The 15734-nt window shown below is 42.6% G+C and overlaps 1 protein-coding gene and 1 long non-coding RNA gene across 2 annotated transcripts in view; both read left to right on the plus strand.

The window, feature by feature from the left end:
- LOC138736174 (CUB and sushi domain-containing protein 1-like) overlaps positions 1 to 15734 on the plus strand; it is a 2349200-nt gene that overhangs the window by 2074750 nt on the left and 258716 nt on the right. The window lies entirely within an intron of this gene.
- Positions 2947 to 15734, plus strand: part of LOC138736176 (uncharacterized) — a 37042-nt gene continuing 24254 nt past the window's right edge. Inside the window, exon 1 of the long non-coding RNA XR_011340130.1 lies at positions 2947 to 3192. This is a non-coding gene — a long non-coding RNA (uncharacterized lncRNA). The remainder of the gene's footprint in view (positions 3193 to 15734) is intronic.

Consider the following 15734-nt stretch of genomic DNA (forward strand, 5'->3'; position numbering starts at 1 on the left):
GGAAAAAATTTGCTTTTGTTTCTTTACCTCAATCAATTTGCTCAGGGGTCCCATCAATTGCTCACTCCCTCCTGTATTGCTCCCCAGTCCCTCCCATCGCTCACTCTTTTCCGTGCTTTGTTTGAGGAACACAGCTCCCCGAACAGATTAAATGAGGTGCGGGAGCAAGTGGCAGAGAGTGAGCCACCCGCCCCTGCACCTCATTCAATTTGCTCGGGGGTCCCATTGCTCACTCTCTTCCACAGTGCTTTGAGGGGAGCACTGGACCTGGGATCTGCTCAAAGCACTGTGGGAGAGAGCAACGGGAGGAGGGAGAGAGAGAGAACTGGTGCACAGGGAGAGACAGAGCCTTCTTGCAGGGAGAAGTGAGCGGCCGCGACTCCGAAAAGCAAGGGTGAGAAGTTTGAGCACTTTAGTCCTTGCAAAATGGCAGCACCAAAATGTCGCCTTTGCATATAGGACCCGAGGTGGATTTTGAGGTGATTTTTTGGAAAGAAAAAGGGGGGTCCTATATGTTGTGAATGCACCATCAATAATCACAAAAGCCTGCTGTTGTGAAACTATCAGGTTTTTATTAACTAAAGTCTGGAACTACCTTTTCCCTCACGGGTTGATCAAAGCAAAGAGAAAGGGCAACATGTAAGGGGCTATGGGTAGGATCAGTCTCGGGAAGTGGGCCCAGCCAGCAGCAGCCAAACATAGCACAACAGTGGTTTACCACAGCTGTCAAATACGAGATAATGAACGCGAAATTAAGATCTTTTCTCATTTTCTGTCCTCCTGAAGGCTTGTTTTTGGATTTAATATGTCAGATGTTTCAGTCCTTCTCCCCCTTGCTGCTTTAATGAGCTGGTCCCATCCATTCCCTTTTGTTAGAGTGGAACAGTGGTACAGCTGCTATAACTGTTGCTTCATAGCTTGAGACCTAACTTGATCCTAATACCTGCAACCCTCTGCATGGAATTGGCACGTTCTCCCAGTGACCGCGTGGGTTTCCTCTGGGTACTTTCTAAATTTAAATGTAGATGTACAGTATTTCGGCCCATGCCGCCTAATTAACCTACTTCCCCCCGGAACATTTTGAAGGGTTGGTGGAAACCAGAGCCCCTGAGGAAACCAATGCAGACACGGGAAAACATATGAACTCTTTACAGAAAAAGCATGGGATTCAAACCCTGGTCCTGCTCGCTGGTGCTCTAAAGGCATTGCGCTAACCGCTACGCCAACCCTGTCGACTTCCCTCTTCCCTGAGGCGTGTGGGGTTGGAAACCCAGTTAACCACTGAGTGTGAGGCAGCATTGATGATGAGAATGAGTTTATTGTTGTGTACATTGGCACAATGTACATGTGCAATTAAATTCTTACTTCGTGCAAACAGGTACATTTTACAACAAAAAAAGTATACATGAAATTACCTCAGTCTTTGGCTTGGCTTCGCGGACGAAGATTTATGGGGGTAAAAAGTCCACGTCAGCTGCAGGCTCGTTTGTGGCTGACCAGTCCGATGCGGGACAGGCAGACACGATTGCAGCGGTTGCAAGGGAAAATTGGTTGGTTGGGGTTGGGTGTTGGGTTTTTCCTCCTTTGCCTTTTGTCAGTGAGGTGGGCTCTGCGGTCTTCTTCAAAGGAGGCTGCTGCCCGCCAAACTGTGAGGCGCCAAGATGCACGGTTTGAGGCGTTATCAGCCCACTGGCGGTGGTCAATGTGGCAGGCACCAAGAGATTTCTTTAGGCAGTCCTTGTACCTTTTCTTTGGTGCACCTCTGTCACGGTGGCCAGTGGAGAGCTCGCCATATAATACGATCTTGGGAAGGCGATGGTCCTCCATTCTGGAGACGTGACCCATCCAGCGCAGCTGGATCTTCAGCAGCGTGGACTCGATGCTGTCGACCTCTGCCATCTCGAGTACCTCGACGTTAGGGGTGTGAGCGCTCCAATGGATGTTGAGGATGGAGCGGAGACAACGCTGGTGGAAGCGTTCTAGGAGCCGTAGGTGGTGCCGGTAGAGGACCCATGATTCGGAGCCGAACAGGACTGTGGGTATGACAACGGCTCTGTATACGCTTATCTTTGTGAGGTTTTTCAGTTGGTTGTTTTTCCAGACTCTTTTGTGTAGTCTTCCAAAGGCGCTATTTGCCTTGGCGAGTCTGTTGTCTATCTCATTGTCGATCCTTGCATCTGATGAAATGGTGCAGCCGAGATAGGTAAACTGGTTGACCGTTTTGAGTTTTGTGTGCCCGATGGAGATGTGGGGGGGCTGGTAGTCATGGTGGGGAGCTGGCTGATGGAGGACCTCAGTTTTCTTCAGGCTGACTTCCAGGCCAAACATTTTGGCAGTTTCCGCAAAGCAGGACGTCAAGCGCTGAAGAGCTGGCTCTGAATGGGCAACTAAAGCGGCATCATCTGCAAAGAGTAGTTCACGGACAAGTTTCTCTTGTGTCTTGGTGTGAGCTTGCAGGCGCCTCAGATTGAAGAGACTGCCATCCGTGCGGTACCGGATGTAAACAGCGTCTTCATTGTTGGGGTCTTTCATGGCTTGGTTCAGCATCATGCTGAAGAAGATTGAAAAGAGGGTTGGTGCGAGAACACAGCCTTGCTTCACGCCATTGTTAATGGAGAAGGGTTCAGAGAGCTCATTGCTGTATCTGACCCGACCTTGTTGGTTTTCGTGCAGTTGGATAATCATGTTGAGGAACTCAGTACAGATACAAATAATACATATAAAATATAGATTGTTTAATCAATATTCACAATGGCAGATAATGCAAGGGAAAAAAATTAATGTGAAGACCGGTCTGTTTGTGTTTAGCTAGTACAGGGAGGTTCAGGAGCCTTGTATCTGATGGAAAGAAATATTTCATGAATGTGGAGGTGATGGTCTTCAGGCTGTTTCCCTACTGTATCCATGGTGATGATGAGCCCATTGTGAGGTGGCCCTAGTCAGATGAGTCATCTCAGCTTCCCACAGTTTAGCTGCTTAAAGTCAATTAGATCAGTGTCTCCAAGTCAACGTGATGAGCCCAGTGTCCACGTCCAGCCTGAACCTTCCAATCTCGAGAACTCATCTCAGTTCATCCCAGAGTTTGACCTTTTTATTTTGAGAGAGTTCACCCATGTCAGAGGGATTCTCCTTAATCTGGCCCCATTGCCACCACTGCCTGTAGAGCTGCTTATTGGGAACAAACAGGACAAGGTAAAATTTTAACGAAAATCAAAATGTAGAATACTTGAAATAAAAACAGAAATTGCTCAAGATGCCCATTTACCTCCTCCAGCCTCCCCTCCCCCTCCCCCCTGGTTCCAAGGAAGTATCTCTTCTCCAACTTTCTGAGTGTTTCCAGCATTTTCTGAATATATGGTTAGTGTGGTTAGCATAGCCCTATTACAGTGCCAGCGACCTCGATTCGGATCCACCGCTGTCTGGAAGGAGTTTGTACGTTCTCACTGTCACCACACGAGTTTCCTCTGCTTTCCTCCCATATTCCAAAGACAGGCAGGGTTAGTAGATTAATTGGTCACATGGATGCATTTGGGTGATGCTGTCTCGTGGGCTAGAAGAGCCTGTTACCATGCTGTTTCTCTAAATTAAACATGAAATTAAAAGTGAAAGTAAAGTATAATTTCAGTTATGTATTTTTAGATCAAGGGAAAGGAGCTAAATATATTGGTTTGGTTTATGTGACAGTTTCATATATCAATCCATTGTGAATTTAACTCTCTGTTCATGAAATCTGCACTGGAGCAAGGTAGCCTGGCAATTTTTATAAAATATTTTATTTAACATTTTTCCATACATGTCGGAATCAATTAATATAATAGTACAGATTTAAAAATCTAATTACATGATGGTTTTCATCCCTATCCCAAAAACCCCTCACCCCCCTACCTCAGAAAAGTTATATATATGAAAGAGGAAAAAAAGGTTTTGGATTTCAGAGAGAGGCGTCGTCTAGCCCATATCTCCAGAGTCTTGATAACCACTCAGAAGAGAACCTCGCAGGTCCAGGAAGGATATCATTACAAATTTAATCCCACGATGAGGGTGTATGGGCACCAAATTTGCAAAAACTTAGGGTACTTGTTCCTCAAATTGTATGTATTTTTTTCCCCCAATGGAATGCAGTGTTGAATTTCTGTCTGCCATCTTGGCATACCCAAAGGTGTATCAGACTTCCAAGTAACTGCAATGCATTTGCAGGCTACTGCAAATTCCAAATGATAAATTGATAGTTTTAGTTTAGGTCTTGTACCCTCAGTATTTCCTAAAAAATATCAGGACTTTGCGGAAAGATGATTTCTGTTACTTGTTCTAAAAATAATTTGGTAAATCTGTCCAAAAGGGTCTTACATTGGGGTGAGACCAAGTTGAATGTATAAAAGATCCTACATCTTCACACACCTAAAACATTGATCTGATAAATCTGATTTTGATCTATTCAACTTCAATGATGTGAGACATAACTGATGTCGAAAATTATATTGGACTAATCTATATCTTACATTAATAGTATTAATCATACAATCCCTACATCGATTTTCCCATATTTGTTCATCAATTGTCATTTTCCTGTCTCTGTCTCGATCTATGATGTCCTATAGACGTCACTTTCCATGTTCTAGTATTTCCTAATTTCAAAATGTGTCATCTTCAAGGAAACATGGGGACAATATTCTAAATTACTATCTTTTTAATCTAATAAACCAAACTTTGTAGATGCAGCTTTAAGTAGCTTTAGTTCATTGATAAAACAGATAAACATTTTGCATAATTTCGCATTGAGATTTTCATGATGATGAATAAACAAAGCGTGTTCTGCATTTAAAATATTATGATATTCAACTTTAAAGAGATATTCAAGATGAAATAAGGTGAAATAACACGAATTCAACGAAAATGATCTTGAGCTCACGTCCCTGTCATAGTTCATCGAAGAATGAGATGCAAGCTCTTAGTCTGTACCAATATTAGGACATATTACATCATAGTCACTATGGTAACACTACAAACAATACTTCTTCTTAAAGAGATAGGCACAAAATTAACTAAGAATGTGATATCCTGGCAATTTGGTCCTGTTTAAAATAAAAAAAACCACACCATTCTGCCCTCTGCCGGATCCATTATCATCAAGGCCCGATCTCTCTGCTGTCACAACTCTCTGCAACCCTAAGGTCCTTGATGTATCTGCACTGGACATGCTGAGCTGTCCCCTGAGTCAGATGACAAAGCCTGAGGCAATAGAGTGCTGAGACCCCCAGGCCTGGAGCAGCTTGACCAGGCCTGACAGGAGGCAAAGCTGGGTGACAAACTCCGTCTTCTATCAAAGCTGCCACAAACAGATTTCACAGATCTGAAATTGAGACATTGAAAAACTACATATATTGACAGCTAAATTAAAAATAAATGGAAACGTTTAGCCATAGGAGTTCAACAAAACTTGAAAATAATCAAAAATAATTCAGCAGGAATAAAGTGATACATGATGTTCCCTTGCTTTGTCTTCTGCTGTACCCCCCCCCCCCCCCCACCCACCACGTACTGGAGAGTGCAAGAGTAAAGATGAAAATCAGTCGCATTGAAAATTAGTGGGGGTCCTGGAATGCACTTGGACATGATGGGCTGAACAGTCTCCATGTCAAAGAAATGCAGAAATCCCCCTTTTTTTGAAGAACAGGATGAGGGAAAATCCAGGTCAGACTGGGATCTACCCTGGGATTAGTGGAACAACAGATACAGAGACATCTGTCCAGACAGCGTGGATCCTATTAGTATAATCAAGGCCGCCAGCCCCCTTTTGATACAGACAGGGAGAGCTAAAACCATGTTTCTCTCTGCTGAATTGAATTCACCATTTTTCAGTCACGAGAGTAACATATTGAGATCCCTTTTGATATCCACACTGATTTTAGTGGTCTTTGATTCTTGTCTCATGAAAGCTGCAAGCAGAAATGTTTTCAAAAAATGCAGGTGTTGGAAGTCCCAGTAGTAATTTTTATATCAGCTTACAAATAGTTGGCTGCATTCCATCCATGATAAATTCCATTCACCTAATCCACTATTCAATGCAATCATGAATGATCTTCCCAACCTCATCTCCTTTTCTGTGCCATTTGGTCTTGTTTCATTGATCTTTGAAATGTTTATCTATCTCCCTTTGAATAGACTCAGTAATCAAGCATTCACAGTGGGGTAGAGAACTCCAGTGATTCACCTCCCTCAGCAATAAGAAATTTCTGTGTAGCTTGGTTTTCAATGAGTGTCTTCCTGTCTTGTAATCCTTGGTTTGCGGCTTTCTCTCAATGTGTAACATCTTGATATTGACCATGTCAAGCCCCTTTTAAGGTCTTAAACCCACTGAAAACTCCAGCACAGAAACAGGCCCTCGACTATTATTCTGATGTCAAAATCGGGCCTCATTCACCACTTCGGCTGGCAGCTCGTTCTGCACCCTCACCAGTCTCTGTGTGAAGAAGTTCCCAACTAGTGTCCTCTTGAAACATTTCACCTGTCTCCCTTAGCCCATGTCTTCTCTTTCCGTGTCCCACCAAGCTTCAATATAAAAAGCCAGCATGCATTTGGTTCTCTCTATACCCCTCATAAAGCAGAATCTGACTTGTCATGAACATTTTATTCCACTTCTTGTTTTATGGCAGCAGTATTGTGCATTACAGGTGCAAAAACTGCTGTAAAGACACAATTTTAAAATAAATAAATTACTGCAAAAGAGAGGGAAAAAAATGATGCAACCAGTCAGAATGCACTCAACGATACACCCATAGAAATATGCAAGTCTTTGGTAACATTCCAAATCTCCTCAAGCTCCAAGAACATAAGAATTAGGGGCAGGAATCGGCCCTGTCCGGCCCGTCAAGCCTGCTCCGCCATTCAATGAGATCATGGGTGATCTGATCATTGACTCAGCTCCACCCCCCTGTCTTTTCCCCATATCCCCAAATTCCTTTCTTATGTAAAAATCTATCTAACTGAACCTTAAGTATGTTTAATGAAGTTTCCTCAACCACTTTCCTGGTCGGAGAATTCCACAGATTCACTTCTCTCTGGGGAAAAAACATTTTTCCTCAACTCCATCTTAAATCTACTCCCCTGATTCTTGAGGCTGTGTCCCCTAGTTCTGGTCTCACCTACCAGTGAAAGCAATTTTTCTGTCTCTATCTTATCTATCCCGTTCATAATTTTATATGTTTCTTAAGATCTCCTCCCATTCTTCTGAATTCAAGTGAGTATAATCCCAGACGATTTAGTCTCTCCTCATCTCTGGGATCAACCTGGTGAACCTCCTCTGGACTGCCTTCAAGGCCAGTGTTTTCTTCCTCAAGTACGGAGGCCAGAACTGCACACGGTACTCCAGGTGGAACCTCACCAGGACCTTGTACAGTGGCAACGTGACCTCCCTGCTCTTGAATTCAATTCCTCTAGCGATGTAGGCCAACATTCCATTTTTCCTCTTTATAACCTGATGTACCTGCAACCCAACGTTTGCGATTCATGCACAAGCTCTCCCAAGTCCTTCTGCACTACAGCAGGCTGCAGTCTTTCACCATTTAAATAATAACCTGCTCTTCTATTTTTCCTGCCAAAGTGGATGACCTTGCATTTTCTAATGTTGTACTCCATCTGCTCAGCCATTTCCTCATTACTCGATATTCATCTCCCTTTCTCATCTTCCAAGGGACCTATGTTGACTCAAGCCACCCTCTTCTGTTTTATATGTTTATAAAATATTTTGCTAGCTGCTTTTATACTTTGTGCTAATTTATCTTTATAATTCTTCTTCCCTTTCCTTATTTCCCATTTATTTGTCCTTTATTGCCTTTTAAAGTTTTCCCCATCCTTCAGTTTCCCACTACTCTTGGCTACTTTGTACAAGTGATCCTTTAATTGTATACTTTCCTTTATTTCCTTAGTTAATGTTTTCTCTTACTGCCCTTATTTTTAACAGGAATATATTATTGTTCAGCACCATGACAAATCTCTTTGAATGTCTTCCACTGTTCCTCAGCTGTTCTGCCAACTAGCATGTGTTCCCAGTCCACGCTGACCAATTCCTCCCTCATCCTGTTGTAGTCTCCCCTGTTCAAGCATAATACACTAGTTTTAGATCTAACTATTGCACCCTCCATTTGCATGAGAAATTCAATAATACTATGATCTCTCTTTCCAAGAGGGTCCCTACCGAGTAGATCGTTAATTTTACCTATCTCATTGCACAATGCTAGATCTAAAATAGCATTTTCCCTTGTTGGTTCCTTAACCTGCTGCTCAAGAAAGCTATCACAGATGCTCCCTCGACCAACTTGATTTTCCCAATCCACGTGGAAGTCCCCCATGACAACTGCCGTTCCGTTCTTACATGCCTCAGTTATCTCTCGGTTAATTGCCTGTGTCACTTTTATTTGGTGGATGACAGACAACTCCCATCAGTGATTTTCTTTCCCTTTACTATTCTTAACCTCTACCCAGATGGACTCAACATTCTGCTCCTTAGATCTTGTATTGTCTCTCACTTGATTAAGAGGGCCACCCCACTACCTTTACCATCCTGTCTATCTTTCCGTTCGACCTGATACCTTTGACTATTTAATTCCCAATCATACCCACCTTGCAACCATGTTTCTATGATGCCACTAAATCATACGCTGGGGTATTGATTTGCACCTCAAGTTCACTAACATTGTTTCTAATACTATGGGCATCCAGATAAAGGGCCCTTATTCTCATTGTCCTTTTAGCATCTAGTGACTGTATCCTTTGCTTTTAACTCTCCTGCTTTCTATTTTTATTTTTCTCTGTCCTAACTCTATCTTTAGTCTTTGTACCACCGTCCTCATTCTTTTTTTGTAGGTTCCCATCCCCATCCCCCATTAATTTAAACCTTTCCCAACAGCATTAACAAACAATCTCCCTCGGACATTGATCCCAGCCCTGTCCACATGTAGAACGTCTGGTGTGTACTGGTCCCATCTGCCCCAGAACCAGTTCCAATGCCCCAAGAAACTGAAACTCTCCCTCCTGCACCACCGTTAAAGCCACATATTCATTCTAACTATCCTGCTATTTCTACTCTGACCAGCTCGAGTCACCAGTGATAATCCTGAGATTATTACTTTTGAGATCCTACTCCTTAATTTATCTAAATTCTCCTACTTTCAGCTTGAAGGATCTCATCCCACTTTCTTCCTATATTGTTGGCACTGATATGGACCACAGCAGCTGGCAGTTCACCCTCCCCTTTCAGAATGAAAAAAAGCCTCTTGCAAGCCTTTTTCATGATGGCATCGACATGATGGCCCAGGATAGATCATCAGAGATGTTAACACCCAGGAATGTGATTTTTTTTTGTTACCCTCTCCACTGCTGATCCCTCGATGAGGACTGGTTTGTGTTCTCCTGGTTTCCCCTTCCTGAAGTCTATAATCAGTTCCTTAGTGTTGCTAACATTGAGTGCAAGGTTGTTGTTGTTACATCATAAAACATTACAGCACAGAAACAGGCCTCTTTGACCCTTCTGGTCTGTGCTGAGCCATTTTTTTGGCCTAGTCCCACTGACCTGTACCCAATCCATAGCCCTCCATACCCCTCCCATCCATGTACCTGTCCAAATTCTCCTTAAATGTTAAAATTGAGCCCACATTCACCATTTCACCTGGCAACTCATTCCACACCCCCACCATTCTGTGTGTGAAGAAGTCCCCCCTCATGTTCCCCCTAAACATTTCCCATTTTACTGTTAACCTATGTCTTCTTGGTTGTATCTCATCTACCCTCAGTGGAAAAAGCCTATCTACATTTACTCTGTCTATCCCCCTCATAATTTTAAAGACCTCTATCAAATCTCCCCTCATTCTTCTACACTCCAGGGAATAAAGTCCTAACCTGTTTAACCCTTTCCTATAACTCAGTTCCTGAAATTTACATCCTAGTAAATCTTCTCTACACTCTTTCTATCTTCTTAATATCTTTTCTGTAGTTAGGTGACCACAACTGCACACAATACTCCAAATTTGGCCTCACCAATGTCTTATAGAACTTTAACATAACATCCCAACTCCTATACTCAATACTTTGATTTCTAAAGGCCAAGATGCCAAAAGTTCTCTTTACAATCCTATGCACCTGTGGCACCACTTTCACTTTTCCCATTGAACCAGATGATCTCTCTCACTCCTGTTTGCTTCCTCATTGTCATTTGTGATTGTACTGAAAACTATTGTGTAGACTTCAAATTTGTAGATGGCATTTGAATTGTGCCTCACCACATTGTAGAAAGAATAGAGCAATGGGATAAGAATGCATCATTGGGTGCACCTGTGTTAATTGTCAGTGAGGACAACCTCTATCTCCCCTAATTTTCAAATGCTTCAGGGAATAAAGTCCTAAACTGTTTAACCTTTTCTTCTAAATTACTTCCTCAAGTCCTGACAATATCCCTGTAAATCTTCTCTGCACTCTTTCAATCTTGAAACCTTTTATGTTTAAATACGTTCACCCACATTATTCTAAGCTCCAAAGAATACAAGCCCAACTTCTTTAACCACTCATTCCCATAAATAGTCTTGTGAACCTCATCAGACTCCTTCCAATGCTGCATTGTCACACATCCACGATATGCCAGGAGAGATCTCATCAACGTGCCATAGCATTGTATTAATAATTTGCTATTTCTAAACTCCAACCCTCTTGTGGTGTTGGCCAACACACTATTTGTCTTCCCAATCACTTTCAGCTCATTGATGCATCAGGACATTTCAATCCCTCTGTACCCCACTTATCTGAAGTCTCCCCATTGAGATAACCGTCTACCTTTTGGTTCTTCTTATGCAAATGCATGCTTTCACATTGAACCACATGAAACCCATGTTCCCTATTTTTACTCACTCGCTCAACCTGTCTGTGGCCTGTGGAAGAGTCCACATTCACTTCATAATCTCTCTCCCACCTCTTTTCATATCATCAGCACATAGAAACTTGCACTCTGCCCCACCGCCAGGTCATCAACATGGATGGTAAGTCAAATGCCTTCTGGAAATCCAAGTGCACCACATCTGTAGTTTCCACTCTAATGACCTTGGTTGTCACATCGATGGTTACTTCCTTGTTAGTTACACAGGAGATATTAAGCAACACACATGTCATTTCCCTATTCTTGTCTACCTCCTTTCTTAACCAATGGAAGAGCAGTTGCAGTTTTGCAATCTGCTGGTTGTATCTTTCATACTTGATAGATTTTGAAAGACTTCATCTAATGGCTGTATTATCTCTGCAGCTGTTCCCTTTCAAACTCATGGGTGAAGATCATCAGGACCATTCAACCTGTCTACCTTTTTGTCCCATTAAAACAGTACAGGTGGGGCTGCACCTGAAGTACTGTGCACAGAACAAGTCGATGAGGGACAATTAAAACAGTGGTTTTCAAACCTTTACTTTCCACCCACATTGCACCTTAAGCAATCCCTGACTAATCACAGAGCACCAATGGCATAGGGACCACTGATCTATATCCATAGATGATTTTGCTGTTTCTTTGATATGACTTGTCTCATTTCTCTCATAATTCATTTTCTTTTTCCTTATTTATTTTCACCTCAACTTGCTGACTCCTGAAAAAATTTCTAATCCTCTGGCCCATGCCAATTTGAATGCTCCATGTTTTCCTGAACCACCTTTGATAACCGTGGATGGTTCATCGTTCTCCTGGAGTCCATCCACCTAACTAGTTTAAATCTCCACTGAGCATTATGAACGATTTGCTTAAATAGCTATCATTCCCCATCCATTGATCTTTCCTTTAACCCTTTCTCCAACTCCACCCTAGAGAGCTTCATCCAGTTGCAATCTCCCTTGTTTATGTTGAGGACACAGGCCATTTACCCTGAGTGGAACCCATGTGTTACAGAAGATTTGTGTTCCTCAAAATCAGGTCCCACTGGGATTTTCCTTAAACATGAAGCTGCATCATCTGCTCATGTGTTGAGAATGATTTTTTGTTTAAAAAGCAGTTTTCGTGTGGATTTCATTTTACTTTTTTTTCACATAAATTCCATGAGAGCAAATTTTATTCTGTATCTCAAATATTTGGGCAGCGAATTGAGAATTTTATAAGGGTGAAATTTGTAGCCAGACCCAGCTGTGCTGCATGGGGTTACACTGTGATACACTGAATGAGATTCTACTGTGCTCTAACCATTAATTTAACAAGATTGCTGTACTGTCCCACCCTCACCACCCACAGATTGGAAGAACAATACTTTATTTTCTGTCTGGACACCCTCCAGCCAGATGGCATGAACATTCACTTCTCTGCTTTCCATTAAACCTGCTTGCCTTTCCTTCCTCTCCCCCATTTCCTGCCTTTCCAGTTCTTTCACCTACCCAGCTGTGCCTTTCCACCTCCCTCCCCCTCACTGCTGCTATCCTCTCCTTCCTTTCTCCTGCCTTGCAACCCCCCACACTTTTATTCAGATTCCTGCCGACCTCTTCTCATACCTTGATGAAGGGCTCAAACCCGAAATGTTGGTTCTGTATCTTGCCTTTGCAACATAAAGGATTCTGTTTGATCTGCTGAGGTTCTCCAGCATTTTGTATTTTTACTTCACAATGTTGCTTCTTCATCATGACTAAGCAATAATTTGAGAATAGCTCTTCTAAAGTAGATGTGGCTCAAGAAACAATCCTTGATGCACTTCACCAGTTCTCATTCCTCGTCCTGTTCCAAATCAGCATCTCACCATCTACTCTCCCAAGCCATATGCAGCATCTAGGATGGTGCCAATTGAACTTTGCAATCCAAGCATTGAGCAATGTGCTGTGGTAGTGTAACAGAAACTGGAGAGGTCAATATTGATGCCATCTGATTGGGGAATGCTGATGGCACTGTTCTGTCGAGATCTACTTGTTGCAGTGTTAAATGCAGTGCGATCCTAAATCTTTATTGTTTCCAGAGAGGAGGTATTTCATTGGTTCTGTGATCAAGAAGACGACCTGTGGGAATTCAATGTTAGTGCCTGAATTGATTAGGGCTCTCTTGGGTCTGTTTCCGGAGTAGGTGGCAATGAACCGCTGTCTTCAATGAGCTTTCCAGAGATGGTCTGTGAAGTGGATGGTGTATGAGAAACAATGCATATAACAGGGGTGTCAAACTCAAATTCCCGGAGGGCCAAAATTAAAAACTTGGACTAAGTCGAGGGCCGAACTAAATATTTATTGAAAACTTTCAACAACATCTGCATGTTTTCTCTTCTTTCAACATATGTAATGTTAAACTTTTTCTTATTAAAATAAATGCTTAATAATAGTTTTGGATAAACTCTTTCCAGAAGCATTAACAAATGAGAAATAAAATATTCAATAAATAATATTTCTCTATAGAGGATTTGTCAAATGTTGCTAGTGTGCTGTCGAATAGTAAAATCTGAGGGCTATTGAGAATGTGGGAGAATAACATGATTCCTGAAACAAACAAATGGGTGACTGATTGTGGGCATGAACTCTAGCAGGGTTATTTGCCATGCCCTTTTTCCATTGGTACAGATATCCTTTGATTTACACACTTTTCAAGTTTTATACCTAATGAGCTTGTATCCAGGTGCAGGACCATTTTTAACCAGGAATATATTTATCACTGTGACATGAAACGATTGGAAGATCGTTTTATCCTGAGATTAAAGTTCATAATCCTTACTCAGGCCTGTGTGCGGGAGGGCGGGGTTTGCGGGCGATCGGGTTGGACAACGACAGTGCGGGGGCATCGGCTCTCACTGCAGGGTGGCATCTCGGCGGATCAGCGGCCCCGTCACCGTGAGTCGCGGGTCGGCCTGCGGCAGGGAGGGGGAGTGGGCAATGGTCCTGGCGAGGTCAGGCCTGAGGCCTCCGGTTCCGGGCGCTGGGAAGCGGCCTTGGCTTCCCCTGACACCGGCCAGGCCCCAAAACCAGAGTCCACGGTGAGACCCTGCAACGTAAACAGAGGAGGTGGGGGCGATTAGCGGGCTGACGCCAATGCATTCTGGGATTTGTTGTATTACTATGCATGCGCTACACTGGCGCGGCAGCCAGCGGGCCACCTCTAATACATTTTTGAAATGATCTTGCGGGCCAAATATAATTATATCGCGGGCCAAATTTGGCCCGCGGGCCAGAGTTTGACATGTGTGGCATATAATCTCTGAGGTACATCCAGCACAAACATAATGATGTTTTCTTTTCAACAAATACACACAATGTTGCAATATGAAGATCAAAGAAATTAATTCCTTCCCATCTGGGGCTGATCGACCTGGAGACAGGAAGAGTTGATTCAAACATTGAGGGGAAAAAAAGCTCGTTCTGATTAAAAAAACCCAGTCAAAGTGTGTGCAATTGCAGCAAGTTAGACATCTTGTCGATAGTAAGATTGATTCTGTGGACTTTGTCTTTATTTGGACCACAGTGTGACAAAACCACTTTGCCAATAATAATTAGCACCGGCAGGGCATAAGACATCTCACTCCATGCATTTCAGGTTATCTGTTCATGACAAAATCCAATTTCTCTGCAGAATAATAAAAATGTGAGCGTCAAGCCACACAGAAATGTATCTTCAAATATCTGCAATTCCATTAAAAATTTTACTTCACTGGATGAGAGATTGAAGTTGAGTCTCAAGAATAAATATTACTTTTGAATTCTCCCCTCAGTGTTCTCCAGAAGAACTTTAAATTATTCATTGGCAGATTGACACATGGACCACAATTTGCCAAAATAAGGAAATAACACAATGATATTAAGTTTATTATATGATTTGTAGAGGGTCCAAAATTCTTGTTGTGCAGGACAGGTTTTTCATTAATTAAAAAAAAATACAATATATACATAAATTGAATTTAAAAGAGGCAAATAAAACAGGAAAGATAGAAAAGGAATATTCAGTTATCTCAGTGCAAGAAAAAGAAGCGACTTTGCAAGCGAACAGACAGCCCTTTTGTGGTGTTGGAGCAATCCCTGATTAACGTAACAAAGGAAGCTTTAAGAGACTGATAACTGTTGGAAAGAGACTGTCATGAACTTAGAGGTGCTGGTTTTCAAGTTTTTGCACCTTGTGCCTAAAGGTCGCAGTCAGAAGAGATTATGCCCAGGGTGATGGGGGTCTTTTATGATGTTGGCTGCCAAAATAATAATGACTTTTACACAGCCACTGAGAAGCGGGAAATTTGAGCAAATTTCCCACAACGCAGGCTGCATAAAAAGGTCAGGATGGAAATTAGTAGCTAATTTCCATCTTATCATTTTTCCTGCTGAGGCCCTAGACATTTTTACGGTCTGCCTGTAGTCTAAACTGTATCGCATGTGCTCCACAAAAATGGGCTGATGAATTTGATGTTCTTGGTGACGCGTGATGACTCGTTTAGCTCGCGACAGGCAATGCAGGAGTCTTAAATCTAGAGCAAGCCAAGGACCTTGATGTCGGTGTTGAACCATTGAACTGCTCCTGAGATCCACGAGCTACTCTGCATCCATGCCATTTTCCTCTACTTTCTGGAGGCGCTTCTAAACACAGGTTAATGGCGTCAGTGATGATATTGACTTAGTGGCACTGTGCGTTGGACATACGTTGCATCCCTGAGTCGACGTTAACCCACACCCACCCTCCGACAATCACTGCAACAGAGGAAGTCAGTGTAAACGTGGTTCCTGTGAACGGCCACTCTGGAGGTAAGTTTGCAAACTTGTTTCGGGAAATT

This window comes from Narcine bancroftii, chromosome 6, assembly GCF_036971445.1.
Source record: "Narcine bancroftii isolate sNarBan1 chromosome 6, sNarBan1.hap1, whole genome shotgun sequence".
NCBI lineage: Eukaryota > Metazoa > Chordata > Chondrichthyes > Torpediniformes > Narcinidae > Narcine > Narcine bancroftii.